Genomic DNA, 14238 nt, shown 5'->3' with positions numbered 1-14238 from the left:
TAAAAAGCCACTACAGAATGTGCTTCAGCAAAATGGGAGTGAAATCCAAGGGAAACGAAGACACAGGATAAAGGAAACAGGACATGCACTACAGGACAAAGTCAAAGCAATTCCTGGGAGGATGAGGGAGAATGCCCCAGAATGACAGCTTATGTCAGATCTAGAGTCCACGGGGCTTACCGAAGAGACACACCTGTTGAGTACACACCAGCATATGCTCCTTCTACCTCACCAAAGGCTCTGTTTTGATAGCAACAGAGAGGTAGAGGGAGGCCACAGGAAGCTTGGAAGCAGAACCGTGGAAAACAGCACTCCTCCTACCGCAGTTCTGCCCCGTATTCAGTTCCCAGTCCACACCATAGCCATCATTATGCTTCAGCTGCAGGATGCTAGAACTTCCAGTACTGACCACCTCCCCTGCGGGCTTCCTGAGTAGACACCCTTAGTCACTCTTATTGACGAGGAGGTCGTCTGGGTCCCACATGCTCACCATGGTAATTATTCCTCCCAACTGTCTGATTCTGATTCTGAACAAATTGCCTCTCACTTACAAACACCCAGTGTTTATTCCATCAAATGTCTTCTTCAATGTACATCACCCAGTTATCCCTTCCCCCCATCCACCTCCCCTCCAGCAACCCTCAGTTTGTTTCCTAGAGTTCAGTATCTCTTATGGTTTGCCTCCCTCTCAATTTTCGTCTTATTTTCTTTTTCCTTCCCTTCCCCATGTTCATCTGTTTTGTTTCTTAAAATCCACATGAGTGAAATCATATGGTATTTGTCTTTCTCTGACTGATTTATTTGCTTAGCATAATACCCTCTGGCTCTATCCATGGCATTGCAAATGGCAAGATTTCATTCTTTTTGATGCCTGAGTAATATTCCATTGTATATATAAACCACATCTTCTTTATCCATTCATCTGGCAATGGGCATATGGGCTCTTCCCATAGTTTAGCTATTGTGGACATTGTTGCTATAAACATTGGGGTGCGTGTGTCCCTTCAAATCACTATGTTTGTATCCTTTGGGTAAATACCTAGTAGTGCAATTACTGGGTCATAGGGTAGCTCTATTTTTAACTTTTTGAGGAAACTCCAAACTGTTTTCCAGAGTGGCTGAACCAGTTTGCATTCCACCAACAGTGTAATTGGGTTCCCCTTTCTCCACATCCTCACCAACATTTATTGTTTCCTAAGTTGTTAATCTTAGCCATTCTAACTGGTGTAAGGTGGTATCTCAGTGTGGTTTTGATTTGTATTTCCCTGATGCCCAGTGATGTTGAGCATTTTTTCATGTGTATGTTGGCCATTTGTATGTCTTCTTTGGAGAAATGTCAATATGATACTAGCACAAAAACATAGATCAATGGAACAGAATAGAGAACCCAGAAATGGACCCTCAACTGCATGGTCAATTAATCTTTGACAAAGCAGGAAAGAATATGCAATGGAAAAACAACAGTCTCTCCAACAAATGGTATTGGACAGCCACATGCAGAAGAATGAAACTGGATCGTTCTCTCACACCATACACAAAGATAAACTCAAAATGAATGAAAGACCTAAATGTGGGACAGGAATCCTTCAAAATCCTAGAGGAGAACACAGGCAGCAACCTCTTCGACCTCGGCTGCAGCAACTTCTTGCAAGGGGGTGGGATACCAGTGAGCTGGACAGCGAGTCTCAGCTCTAAGTCCTTCAGCTGTGTCTTGTGGGACATGACTGTCCCCTGGCCTAGAGCAGCAAGGCAGGAGCAGGGAGGTTCTGCAGTGGGTGGGGCGTGTGCCAGAGACACCCCATCTGGCCAGGGTAGGAGGCGCACGCGTGCTTCCATTTGTCTTTACCTCTCCTGAGTATTCTCTTCTCCTTCTCTTTCATCCATTTCATATTTAGCACTGAAAAAAAGCTATAACCACCCTGGAAACACTAAAAAGAAAATGAGAGAGATGAACCTATTTCAAATATAACCACTGCAAAAAAATTCAGAAGCTAATATTTAAAAACCAGACAAACCCCTAGCCTTTGAAACAGGTGCCCCCTGGAACTCCAGAATGAAACCGGGGGAAGCCAAGCTCCTCCAACTGAATCCCTACAATTGAGAGGAGGCTCATTTGTCTGTGAAGCAAACAAATACTCAAAAGATTTTCCCACTCACTCTTCACCCTTGACCAAACTAGAAGATCACAAAAATTTTTAAAAATAAAAAAACTTCAGCTTCCCAAATTCCCTTGGTTTCCTATCTCTTATTCTTGGCAGTTGAATGGCAGGCAATGCAGGATTAGAGAGAGCAACCAAATAAGGCTGAGTTACATCGAACAACCTGGAGATCTAAGGATGTGACCAATCTCGCTCTTTGGAATGCTAAGGCCTGCCCTGGTGACCCAATATGCTTCATCTGCAGGAAATCAGGCCAGTTTGGGGGGCTTCTCCGCAGGGATCTACACCCATATATACCTTCATGCCAGCACACCCACGCAGACTCAGACACACACCATCCTCCTGCCACCTGTCACCCTCCCTCTGGAAAAACAACTGCAGCACGCCCACCAGGAAAAATTGGAAGGGACATCTAAATAAGGTGATGGAACTTTGGAAGAGAAGATGCGAGAAAGAAGAGAGAAGGGAGAAAATGAAAAAGGAAATGAGAGGAATTGTATTACATTAGGTGCCACAACATTTATCTGTTGGACATTGTTTTTATTTTTTTAAGATTTTATTTATTTATTTTGCGGGGGTGGGGTGGGGTGGGGAGGCTAGGGGCAAAGGAAGAAGACGACTCCCTGCAGAGCAAGGAGCCCAATGCAGGACTCAATCCCAGGACCCTGGGATCATGACCTGAGCTGAAGGCAGACACTGAACCGACTGAGCCACCCAGGTCCTCTTGGACATCGTTTTCAAAAAGAATTTCCCAGAGATAATGGAGATGTGGAACAGTAAAGGGTGCAGTCCAGGAACACAAGAAATAGAAGATGGGACAAGGGACCAAGACAGACTTGGTTGATAAAAATCAAACCCCTTCCACTGCTACTCACCTCGGCTAGTTCCAATGAGGCCTGCTTTTATTTTTTATTTATTTTTATTTTTTTATTTTTTCAATGCTTTTTTATTATATTATGTTAGTCAGCGTACAGTACATCCCTGGTTTCTGATGTAAAGTTCTATGATTCATTAGTTTCGTATAACACCCAGTGTGCCATGCAAGGCCTGCTTTTAGTTAGTAAAACTTAGCATGCCGAGCTTATTAAATACATTTTTTAGTAGACACAAGAAAGAGGGATGGAGAAGGGGAGGAAAAAGAGGGAGGGGAGGAGGGAGGACGTGGGGAGGGAAAAGGAACATGCAGGCCAGGCTAGCCTCCTCATGTTCTAGGACATCAGCCTAGGGGCACTGTGTACACTGTGGGCAGCTTGTCACTGGCTTCCCCACACTTCTGCTGCTCATCTCTCGCCATCTTCTTGTTGCACCTGAAGCCAGAACACCAATGCAAGTGCGACAAGGGGTAGGTGAGACTACTATGGACTCTGGGAAACAAACTGAGGGCTTCAGAGGGGAGGGGCTGGGGATTGGGACAGGCCTGTGATGGGTATTAAGGAGGGCACATATTGCAGGGTGCACTGGGTGTTATATGCAAGTAATGAATCATGGAACACTACATCAAAAACTAAGGATATACTGCATGGTGACTAACATAACATAATAAAAAAATATTATATTAAAAAAGGGAGGGGCAGTTAAGCCCTCCTTTCTCAGCAGCGCCCCCTTTTGGGCAGAGAAGGAATAGCCACGGAGGACTTCAGGCTCCCAGAGCGGGAATGAGGACAGTTAGCCCGCCATAGATGCCCTCTCTGATTTCTGAATACTGGGACTACCACATAGGATTTCTTGGTGAGAATTAAAGCAGATAAAATATAAATTATTTTTTGAAGATTTTATTTATTTATTTATTTATTTATTTATTTATTTATTTATTTATTTATTTATTTTAGAGAGAGAGGGAGAGGGAGTGATCGCAAGCAAGGTGAGGGGCAGAAGGGAAGGAAGAGACACCTAAGCGTCTTATGCTCCATCTCATGACCCTGAGATCATGACTTCAGCCAAAACCAAGAGTCTGGCGCTTACCCGACTGAGCCACTCAAGCACCCCCAAATATAAATTATTGCTATTATTGTGTCAAGTGCATATGAAGCACTGAAAAATAATGTGCATTTTTTAAGCTAAATCCTTTGTCATCCTTTCAGATAATGGCAAGGTCCTCCAGTTCCCACCGGGCGCATGGGGGAGTAGGTCTTTAAGGGTAGCGGCAGGTATAGATGTTTCAACAGAGCCCAGCCCATCTGTCTTCCTGATCAGGCCCAGCAGACAGCAACCACAACCTGATCATGGCCACCTCCTGTCAAGGGCTTTGGGCCTCTAGAGATGGATGAGGATTTGTTTTGCATTTTAACAAGTGCCTGCTTGGAGACAATCACTGTCCTTTGGTGTCATGCATAAATGAAAGGAATTTTCAAAGATAAAAATGCGGCCCTGAGGAAGCCACAGGAGGAAGAAACGCCTTCCCAGAAGTCCCCCAAGGGCGTCCTTCTGTGTGAAGGAGGGAAAGATATGGCCTGGGGGGAGCAGCTGGCACAGGACCAGCAGAGGGCTCTGGGACAGGTGCGCAGGGCCCTAGAAACCTAAGCCTCATCAGTGACAAAAAACATGCTCCTTCACTCTGCAAGCTGTGCACCTAGCTCTTTCCTTTTCTCTCAAATGTCAGGAGATGTTAGAGACACAGTTGCTTTCTCCAAGCCTGTCAATCTTCCTGTACCTCTTCTTTTTTTTTTTTTAAGTCGCGGCTTTCTACAAATAAATAATGTAGTTTCTCTGGAGACTTTCCTATACACCACGAACCATCTTACTTTATTTTTCAGTGCTTTATATGTACTAGACACAATGATCGTCATATTTTATATTTTATCTTCTTTAATCCTCACAAAAATGATATGTGGTAGTCCTGGATTCAGAGAGTGCCCTTGTGGAGGGGCTAACCGTTCTTGTTCTTGCTCCTGCTCTGGGGAATCTGGGCTCTTCTGTGGCTCTTCCATCTCTTCCCAAGAGGGGGCGCTGCTGCGGCTGAGGACCTCATTCCAAGGGAGTCTAAAACAGAGCATTACTAAACAATTGATTTTCGTTTCAAAGAATTTCATATTATCTTGTACTCACATATTTTCTTGCCCCCACATTTATCATGCACATCTTCTTATTGCCGATATAGATCATTTTTCGTTGTTGTGGCATATAGACTGTATGGCATTGTGCCGGCAACCTTGTTCCCTGCCTCTACTGAGGTGTGTGAGCAGTTTGCTCTTTAGAAGAAAGCAAGACATGACTGCCTTCTCTGGAAAAAAAGCAATGCGGTTATGAGTTAAAGAAGAAAATAAGACCAGAGGCTCTAGGTAGAGTGGAGAATACTAGAAAAAAAGCTCAGCGTTTTTAGTATAGGTGGAGATCCTGAAGATCAGAAGATGTAAATTTCTTGGTCAGTTTTGATTGAGAATAATTCTTATTTGAACTAAAAAACTAATGTGGCATTCTTGGAAAAACAGGCTGGGAGATAGCTTGGACTTGGAAACTTGGTTAGATTTACAAACTGTTACATGATTTCTGTCCTCAGAACCACTTATCTGAATGTCATTTTTACCCTAAAGATACTTATATATTTTGTATATATACTTATAATACTTTTTATATGTTACAAATGTACATATAATATATAGACTTATATATTTTATAAATTTGTTTCTGTTGCTCTCAAGATGGCTTGGCTTGTGTGTGTGTGTGTGTGTGTGTGTCTGTGTTACCTTCAGGAGGGTTTGTCACTAGGCAGGGTTACGAAGTTTAGGAGGAAGACAGCATGGCCCCAAAGAGGCCCTAAATTCTGGAATATGTCCCCAAGTCCCACTTTCCCTGGAAATAGTTGCAAGCAGATGGATATAATATTTCTTTCTTCTCTCCCAGCATTTTTAATGTGGGACAAACTGGGGGTATTGGAACAAAACAAAACTTATCAAGAATAAATTAAAGCCTTATAATTAAAATAGAAATTGTGTAGATAACACACAAAATTAGAAAACGTTGGGAAAAACTGAAATCATCTAAATATCCAAATAGTAATTAATAAATCATGGCATATACACACAGAGAAATATAGTACACACAAGTTAACATGTTTTCAAAGAATGTGTGATGATATGGGAACCTGGGAATCTGCGTTAAAATATAAGTCAGAAAATCATAGTGAATTTAATGCACCTCTCTCAGTTATAGAATAAGCAGACAAAAATCAGTAAAGACATGGAAGTTTTTATTTCCACAATAAACACACTGTATTATGGGCTTATATAAAACACTGCACTCAAAAACTGTAAAATACATATTCTTTTAAAATATATTAAGAACAAATTTAGTTATTCAGACCATAAAGCAAATCTTATTTCAATAGGCTAAAACTTGTTAATAAAATAACAAGCTAACATTCTATGAATATTTTACAGAGGTTTCTGAAGTTTACAAACATCTTGGCCCATGACTTAATGGCTACGTTAGTTCTGCCTTCTGTTCAGATAGAAGTGACTTCTATCATGTCAGCTGGCTTTTCTTAATAACTGTATCCTAAACTCAGCTTCCAGTCTCCTAACCCTCAAATCTCCACCGCTTCCCTGCCCCCCACAGATATCTCTCCTTCCTTATATGCAAAGTGGGTATAATAACATATATCTTGCCAGGTTACTATGAAAATTAGATGTGATTTATATAAAGGATCTAGAGCAATGCCTAACCCATAGTAGACATTCATAAAATATAGCTACTGTTTTGTGAAAGCAGCATTTGGAAATGCATATTCAGAGGGTTTTGAAGATCACTGCATGGCCCTTCAAATCTCTTTCACATTGTTCTGCCCTGGTATTCTCAGAAAATTGGGGGTGGGCCCAGATGGGTTCTTATCACCAGGCCATGAACAATGTAGGATCCCACCTACCCAGAGAAAGAACATTTTGTCTTTACATAAAGGCAGCAGCAAATCACCCAGATGTGGGGCACTGGGCTGCAACCACGTGGGTGGGAAGCACTGTTGTCTAATGCATACAAATCACTCTCCATATTCAAAGCTACTCCAAAAGGAAGACACATTTGCTAATTAGTCTGAAGGTATCCTATAGACTGACAGTGGCCTTAGACAAAGACACTGGGAGGAATGGTCTTTTTTCCCTCCATTGTACATTGCTGGGCTGGGGTGTGAAGTCTGGAATTATGTAGTTAAACTCTAATTATAAAGGTGATAACTCATAGAGCATTTATTCTCATAGCAAACAAGTGGGCTTAGTTCCTTGATTTTCCTCTACTTTGCATATGAAGAGAGTAAGGCGCAACTTCTAGGTGGCAGAGTTGGGTTTTGAACCCAAGGCCAAGGTTAGTCTGTACACTATACCCCCTGTAGGCAGGACTATGAAAGCAACATGTTTTATAGGACAAGATGAGGACCCTGAAGACAGAAGGATGGAAAGATGGAAGGGATCCCAGTCCTCAATGACGTTACGCAGTCACTGAATTAACCTTGCCTGCATTCACTTGGGACTTGTGCATACCTTGGGACTTCTCAATAGGTAGATCGTCAATCTGCATATCGTTTGAGCCTCTTTTGGATGGAATTTTTGGTTCCTTGTGACTGAAAGCATAACAGAAGTAGGAAAGGAATAATGGGTGGTACAGATTATGGACAGGATCCCAAGCCCCTAAGAGGTCTGGACTCAAGACATGTTTACAATGGGGCAGTGGGTGGAAAGGGAAAGAGAGTGTGAACTTCAGAAAGTCCTAGCACTTCTGGTCCAGAAAAAGCAGCTCAACAAATCACGCAAAAGAAAGAGGATCTGAGGAGGAATGTTTGAAAACATGGGGAAGGAGTTCCATTGATGAATATTCAATATCTTACCTCTTATTGAATATCTTACCTTTTTATTATTCTCCTTGACCATACAGAGCGTCCCCCCAGTAGATGCTAATTGAAGTTAATAATAACCAGTCACAACACCCCTCTGTCTGGGGCAGATGGGCCTCGAGTTGCACTTGTCAGGGGGCGAGACAATCTGCAAAGTAATTATTCCTGCTACCTTTTCCCACATAAATTAAGATTTCTGTAGAATTTAGCTATCAGGGAGATATTAACTGATGTTGGAGATTGAAGGTAAAGGTAGAAAGGCAGTGTTTGGGAGTTTTTTGCTTTGTTTTGTTTTTACCATTTATCAACTGCAGCTGCCAAGTCTTAAGAAAACATTAAAAAAAAGAAAAACAACAGTACAGCCTTCCCACAACTGACTCCAAGTAATTACAACACTTTAAAATAACACAGCGAAGAGTTAGGGTTTATCCAAAGTCAATGACACAATTCTTAGGTCAACAAGTGTATTAATTTCCTTATATTGAGAAGCAAAGAGGGTATAGAGCACAAGAAAATAATAGAGATGTGTTGTTTCTCACTGCTGTCTTGAGACCACACAAAAGGCAACAGTTTATAAGTAATTTTACATGGTAAAAGGGGAGCACACTTTTCCCTACCTAACCAGCTGAGTGTAGTAAAAACAGAAAAGGCCTATATTAAACTCACTTTGTTTCAAATAAGAGTCATAAGGGACACCTGGGTGGCTCAATTGGTTAAGTACCTGACTTGATTTCAGCTCAGGTCATGATCTTAGGGTCCTGGGATGAAGCCCGTTGCTGGGATCTGTCCTCAGCAGGGAGTCTACTTGAGGATTCTCTCCCCTAACCTCTGCCCCTCCCCCACCTCAAATAAATAAATCCATTAAAAAAAGACAAGAGTCACAAAAACTATGAAAAAAATAAAATAAAAATAAATTCACTTTGACAATGTGGAAAGAGCACTGGACTAGGATTTGATTCTATCAGGACACAAAATGGATAAGACATAACCCGTTTCCTGAGGAACCCAGTTTGTGGCCTCTAATCTGAGCAACCAAGGTACTGATTCTAGCTCCAGCTCAGTGTGGTATCTCAGCTCTCTTCCCGGGGGGGGGGGGGGGCAGTTTGACCATTTCTCCCCAAACAAGCTGATAACTTAGGGAAAAACACCTAAATCCCCATGTCTTTGGCATAAAGTGGGGGGCTTGGGGGAAATGAGTTCTGTTGCATCAATCGGTGTGGAAAATAAGGCTTTCCTCTCTCTACAAGCCTAAGATTCTATAATTCCCTCTGGGGCTGTACATGAGAATTATTAGTTTTCTGGGCTCCTCTCCAATGGGCCATGAAAGAAAGAGAGGTACATGGTTAGAGATGGAAATAGTTTTCTATTCTATCCATTCGTTCTGTCAGTCAGTGAGTCAGTTGTTAAAATGAACAGATATCTGCATTTCATTGAATGCTCACCATGAAACAGAGCCATACTGAGCCCTAAGGATACAAAACACTGAAACAAGACATATTTCTGCCCTGGGGCTTCACATTCAGATGCCTTGGAACCCAGGGTCTTGGTAGTGAACCTAATGTCTACCACAAAAGATGACTTTACTAAAAACATAGGCCACTGGCTTTCTGTCTTGGGATCAAAATCAGGTTATAACTTTGCCTAAGGCAGAATTGTTGGGAGTGACCCCGCCCACTTGCTTTGTGTTAAGTATGGCCCATCCCTGCTCTAAAGCAGGGGAGACTTAGGGTTCCAGATTCTACTTGGAACCATGTGTGACCATAAGAGGACATTAGCACCAGGAGACCCTTGAAATTGATGCACTTTATTTGATCATGAAGATGGCAAAATATGCCCTCAATTGCACACGCCAGTATCTGAAAGCAAACTTGGCCCCTGATGGTAAAATTCAGTATGCAGAACGATTGTTCTGATTTCCGGAGGGACATGTGATAACTGATTCACAAATATAAATAGGCACAGGCTTCCTACAAAAGACTGTTTTTCATATCGTTTGAGTAGATTTTTTTTAGAACTGTATTTCATCTTTTATCAATGGCTTCTTTATTTTAAAAAGCTAGGATTTACACTGTGCATGAAATTTTTTTTTCTTGGGTAGGAACCACTTAACCAGGTGCCTGAAAGGCTCTTATGAATTCAAAATGTAGTTTACAGCTGCACCCCCCCACCCTCTGTCGGCCCAGCAGGAGACATTAGAGCTCACAGCTGCTGGATTATGTCCATCTACCTCTGCAGTCCACAGATGGCAGAAGGCTCAGCAACATGGCTTTCCCATTTGGTGAAGTGTGTGGTCCTCCACCACTGTGGGCTTTAAGTGGTTTCCCCTTCCCTTCCCTTCCCTTCCCTTCCCTTCCCTTCCCTTCCCTTCCCTTCCCTTCCCTTTCTTTCCTTCTTTCCTTCTTCCCTTTCCTTCTTTCCTTCTTTCTTTCTTGCTGTTGTGGTTGTTGATGTAATTTTTTTTCAGTCAAGGGTGTTGACTTAACCTATTTAGGATGATCTTATAGTACATAACTACTACTTTACAAAAAGTAAATGAGAGACTTTCTGCCTTCACATAGTCAAGAGTCCGGATATTTTGGCTGACAGGAATAATTAAAACTGGTTAACAGCTCAGGGCCTGCAACCTGACTGTGAGAATGTGAATCCTAGCTCTGACACTTGTTGGCAATGTGATAGTGAGCAAGCTATAAACTTGTGCCTCAGCTTCCTCATCTATGAAATGGGGTCAGTACAGTACAGCTCACTAGTGGTTGTGAAGATGCAATGAGTTAAGGCTCATAAAGTACTTAGAACAGCTTATGGTACACAAAGATAATAGCTAACTTTTATACAGAACTTGCTAGTAAGAACTTAATATTTGTTCTTATTTATCCTAAGCCAAACCACCATTATTTCTTGGACTTAGCTTCTCCACTGATTCTTCTGCTCTCCTTAAATCTCTTCTCCACATAGCAGAGAGCTATTTTCAATACAAAAATTGTCCATGGCTTAGAAGGCAGAAGAAATCATCCATTTGCTCTATACTCTAGTTGATAAAGTTGTATCCCATGGGAATATAGGTTGACAAATCTGATCCTGCTATACATGTCCAATGGAATGGACCAGTTGATTCATGGATGGCAGATGTATGAACCAGGTTTTTCACTATTGGGCTGGGAGCTTACAGATAAGCATGAGAAGATGCTAGAATGATCCATGTGGTAATGAATAAGAGGTGGAGGCATCAGTACTTTCTTAGTCCACTCTGGCTACTATAACAAAATACCACAAACTGAGTGGCTTATAAACAACGGAGATTTATTTCTCACAGTCCTGGAGGCTGAGGAGTCCAATGTCAAGGCCCTGGCAGATTCAGTCTGATGAGAACCTACTACCTGGTTCCTAGATGGCAGTCTTCCTGCTGTATGTTTACATGGCAGAAAGGGCAAGAGAGCTCTCTGGGTCTCTTTTATAAGTTAAAAATCTTATCCATGAGGACCCCACCCTCATGACCTAATCACTTCTGAAAGGCCCACCTCCGCATGCCAACACACTGGTGATTAAATTTCAAAATATGAATTTTGGGGGGACACAATCATTCAGTCTATAGCAAGTATAAACTCATGTTTAGCTTAATATAGATACAGGTGGTTACATACAAAAATATTAGTAAATATGTGTATATATACAGAGTAATATACACACACATTTCTTTTTTTTTTTAAGATTTTATTTATTTATTTGACAGAGATAGAGACAGTCAGCAAGAGAGGGAACACAAGCAAGGGGAGTGGGAGAGGAAGAAGCAGGCTCCCAACAGAGGAGCCTGATGTGGGGCTCGATCCCATAACGCCGGGATCACGCCCTGAGCCAAAGGCAGATGCTTAACCGCTGTGCCACCCAGGCGCCCCCACACACACATTTCTTTGCTGTCAGTTGAGAGAGCCTAGCAGCAATGACACCAAAATCTGAATAACCCATGGACTTTCATCAGTTAGTAACAATGTATTGATTCCTTAGGATAAGACAAATGTACCATTGTAATGTAAAATATTAGTAATAGGAGAAACCAAACTCAGGCTATATGGATACTCCCTGTACTATTTTTGCAATTTTTCTGTAAATCTACTCTAAAAAAATTAAGTTTATTAAAAAAAGGCATTTGGGCATGCCATTCCTTCACTTGAAACTCACTGGCTACCTCTGGTTAATAGTCCTACTTCTCCAAATTCTCATCAGGCCCTAACCCATGGGGTCCCACCCAGGGTTGGGTGGGAGGTCCTAAGTTCCTCTTTCCAGCAGGGACCCTTCTGTGTCCTCCATGCGCTGCCCTTTGGGGGCCCACAAAATAGTGGTCTTCTCCTTCTCACACACTCGTCTCTGCCTGCCATACCCTTACCCCCATTTCTGATGAAGGGACTAAACCAGATCGGATGTGAAGCTTTCATCAACACAATTATCATGGTGGACTCATAAATAACCAGCCCCCGGCTACACAGCTCAGTGACAGAGGTGGGGCCTTTGGGTCATATCTTTCCTTCCAAGGCCTGTACTGCCATTATGTCCCTCACTGTCAAGTTTGCAGATGTTCTGAATAGCATTTTCTTCTTATGACGCCCTTTATGACGCTAGATATGTTGTTACCGGTCGTTAAGAACTACTTCAGGAGAGTCTTGCCTTTTCCACGGTAATCAAACAAACATATGCTCCAAGGGTATCACTCTCCTCCTCCTGGAGAAAGTCAGCCAGATGATCCCATCTGTACCATGGCAGCAGAAGAGGCTTCCGTGAATTAATTCCTCTACCACCAGCTGCCTGGGCAGCTCTCCCTGCTGACGACAGAGCTGATTTCCTCAGTGCTCCGTCTGCTCTAACATGGCACTGGCTTTGCAGAGGTTGCTTATAGCATAGACTCTCAGCTTATCTATCTTCTTCCTTTCTAATAACCAAACCTGCATGATTTCCAATTATTTTCTGGAGAAGAAACACCACAGTGAAAAATGAAGCAAATTGTTCAAGGTGATATTTTGAATTAGGGTGCTCCAGATTTCACTGTCAATACTTCTATAAAAGTATAAATGATATATTCTTTCTCCCATTTCCTTTCACCAAAAAGACTAGGAAACATCATAAACTTCCCAGTAGACCTGCCCAGAATTCCTAATGAAAATTTAAAATCTTTTTCTTCTTCAGGCACTCCACTGAATCTTTGAAATAACCCATAATGATCTTAATTGGCTGTGAATCTCTGAATTATTTCTACATTACAGTGTGCTTCATCATATTTTTCTTGTTGCTCTTAATAGAAGCTGTTTTCCCCAATGGGTTTCAATGTTTCTAGTCTAACTCAAAAAAAGTCAGCAAAAATTGATCTCTTAAAAACCATTCCTTATATGGCAATAAATAAGATATAACAATGTTAAGCTAATTTTTTTAGGTTACAGTGTTTATAAGCAAATGGCTTAAAGTCTGTTTGCAGAATAAACCATTTTTAAATGACCCCCAAATTAGTAAAAATGTCAGTCTGCCTTCAGCTCCTTGCTTTTCCACATTTACTAACATTCTGAAATAAGCTTTGTATAGTTTATTTATAAAGAAAGCCAAGTACATGTGCAAATATCACCCTAGAATTACAGAAAATGGTTTCAAAAGGTTAAGCAATTCACCATCAGTATCAGTAAATACAGCTGCTAGATGAGAGAGGAATATCTAGACAAAAGAAGTAGTATTGAATTATGTGGCCTCAGGAAGCTCTTAACAATAAAAGATTTGAAATCACAACTTATAATAAACCTCAATTAACCAGAATCTGAAACCTTTAAATAATTGCAGACCCATGCCATGTCTGCCAACCTTCGAGGGAAAATGTTTTTCAGTAGCAACTATTGAAATAAAAACTGGTTTTTAACTGATCTTAAGGAAGTCATAAATTTCAATTAATCAGAAATACTACTCCAGGTAATTACCATTTCCACTAATAGCAATGATGAAGTCCTTTCAAATGAGTAACTATAATCACAAAAGTGTCTTTGATGATGATTGCCTTTCTGAAACGATATCACCAACTCAGCCCTGGACTTCTCCATCTCTCTGCCATACCTACCCATTTCCGGTTTGTCCTCAGGCAGCTGCGTGACTTTCCGGCTGGTTGTGAATGGCTACAGCAGCTTTGAGTCTCACACCCTCACGACACACCATCGAGAACAAGAGGCACTCTACCAGCGTTTTCCCTGAAAGATGAAAAAGTTCCCCTTTCCTGGAGGCCAATGTTACACTGTATCT

Source organism: Ursus americanus, chromosome 9 (genome assembly GCF_024610735.1).
Source record: "Ursus americanus isolate L20-20 chromosome 9, mUrsAme1.1.p, whole genome shotgun sequence".
NCBI lineage: Eukaryota > Metazoa > Chordata > Mammalia > Carnivora > Ursidae > Ursus > Ursus americanus.
Note: the sequence above shows the minus strand (reverse complement) of the source record.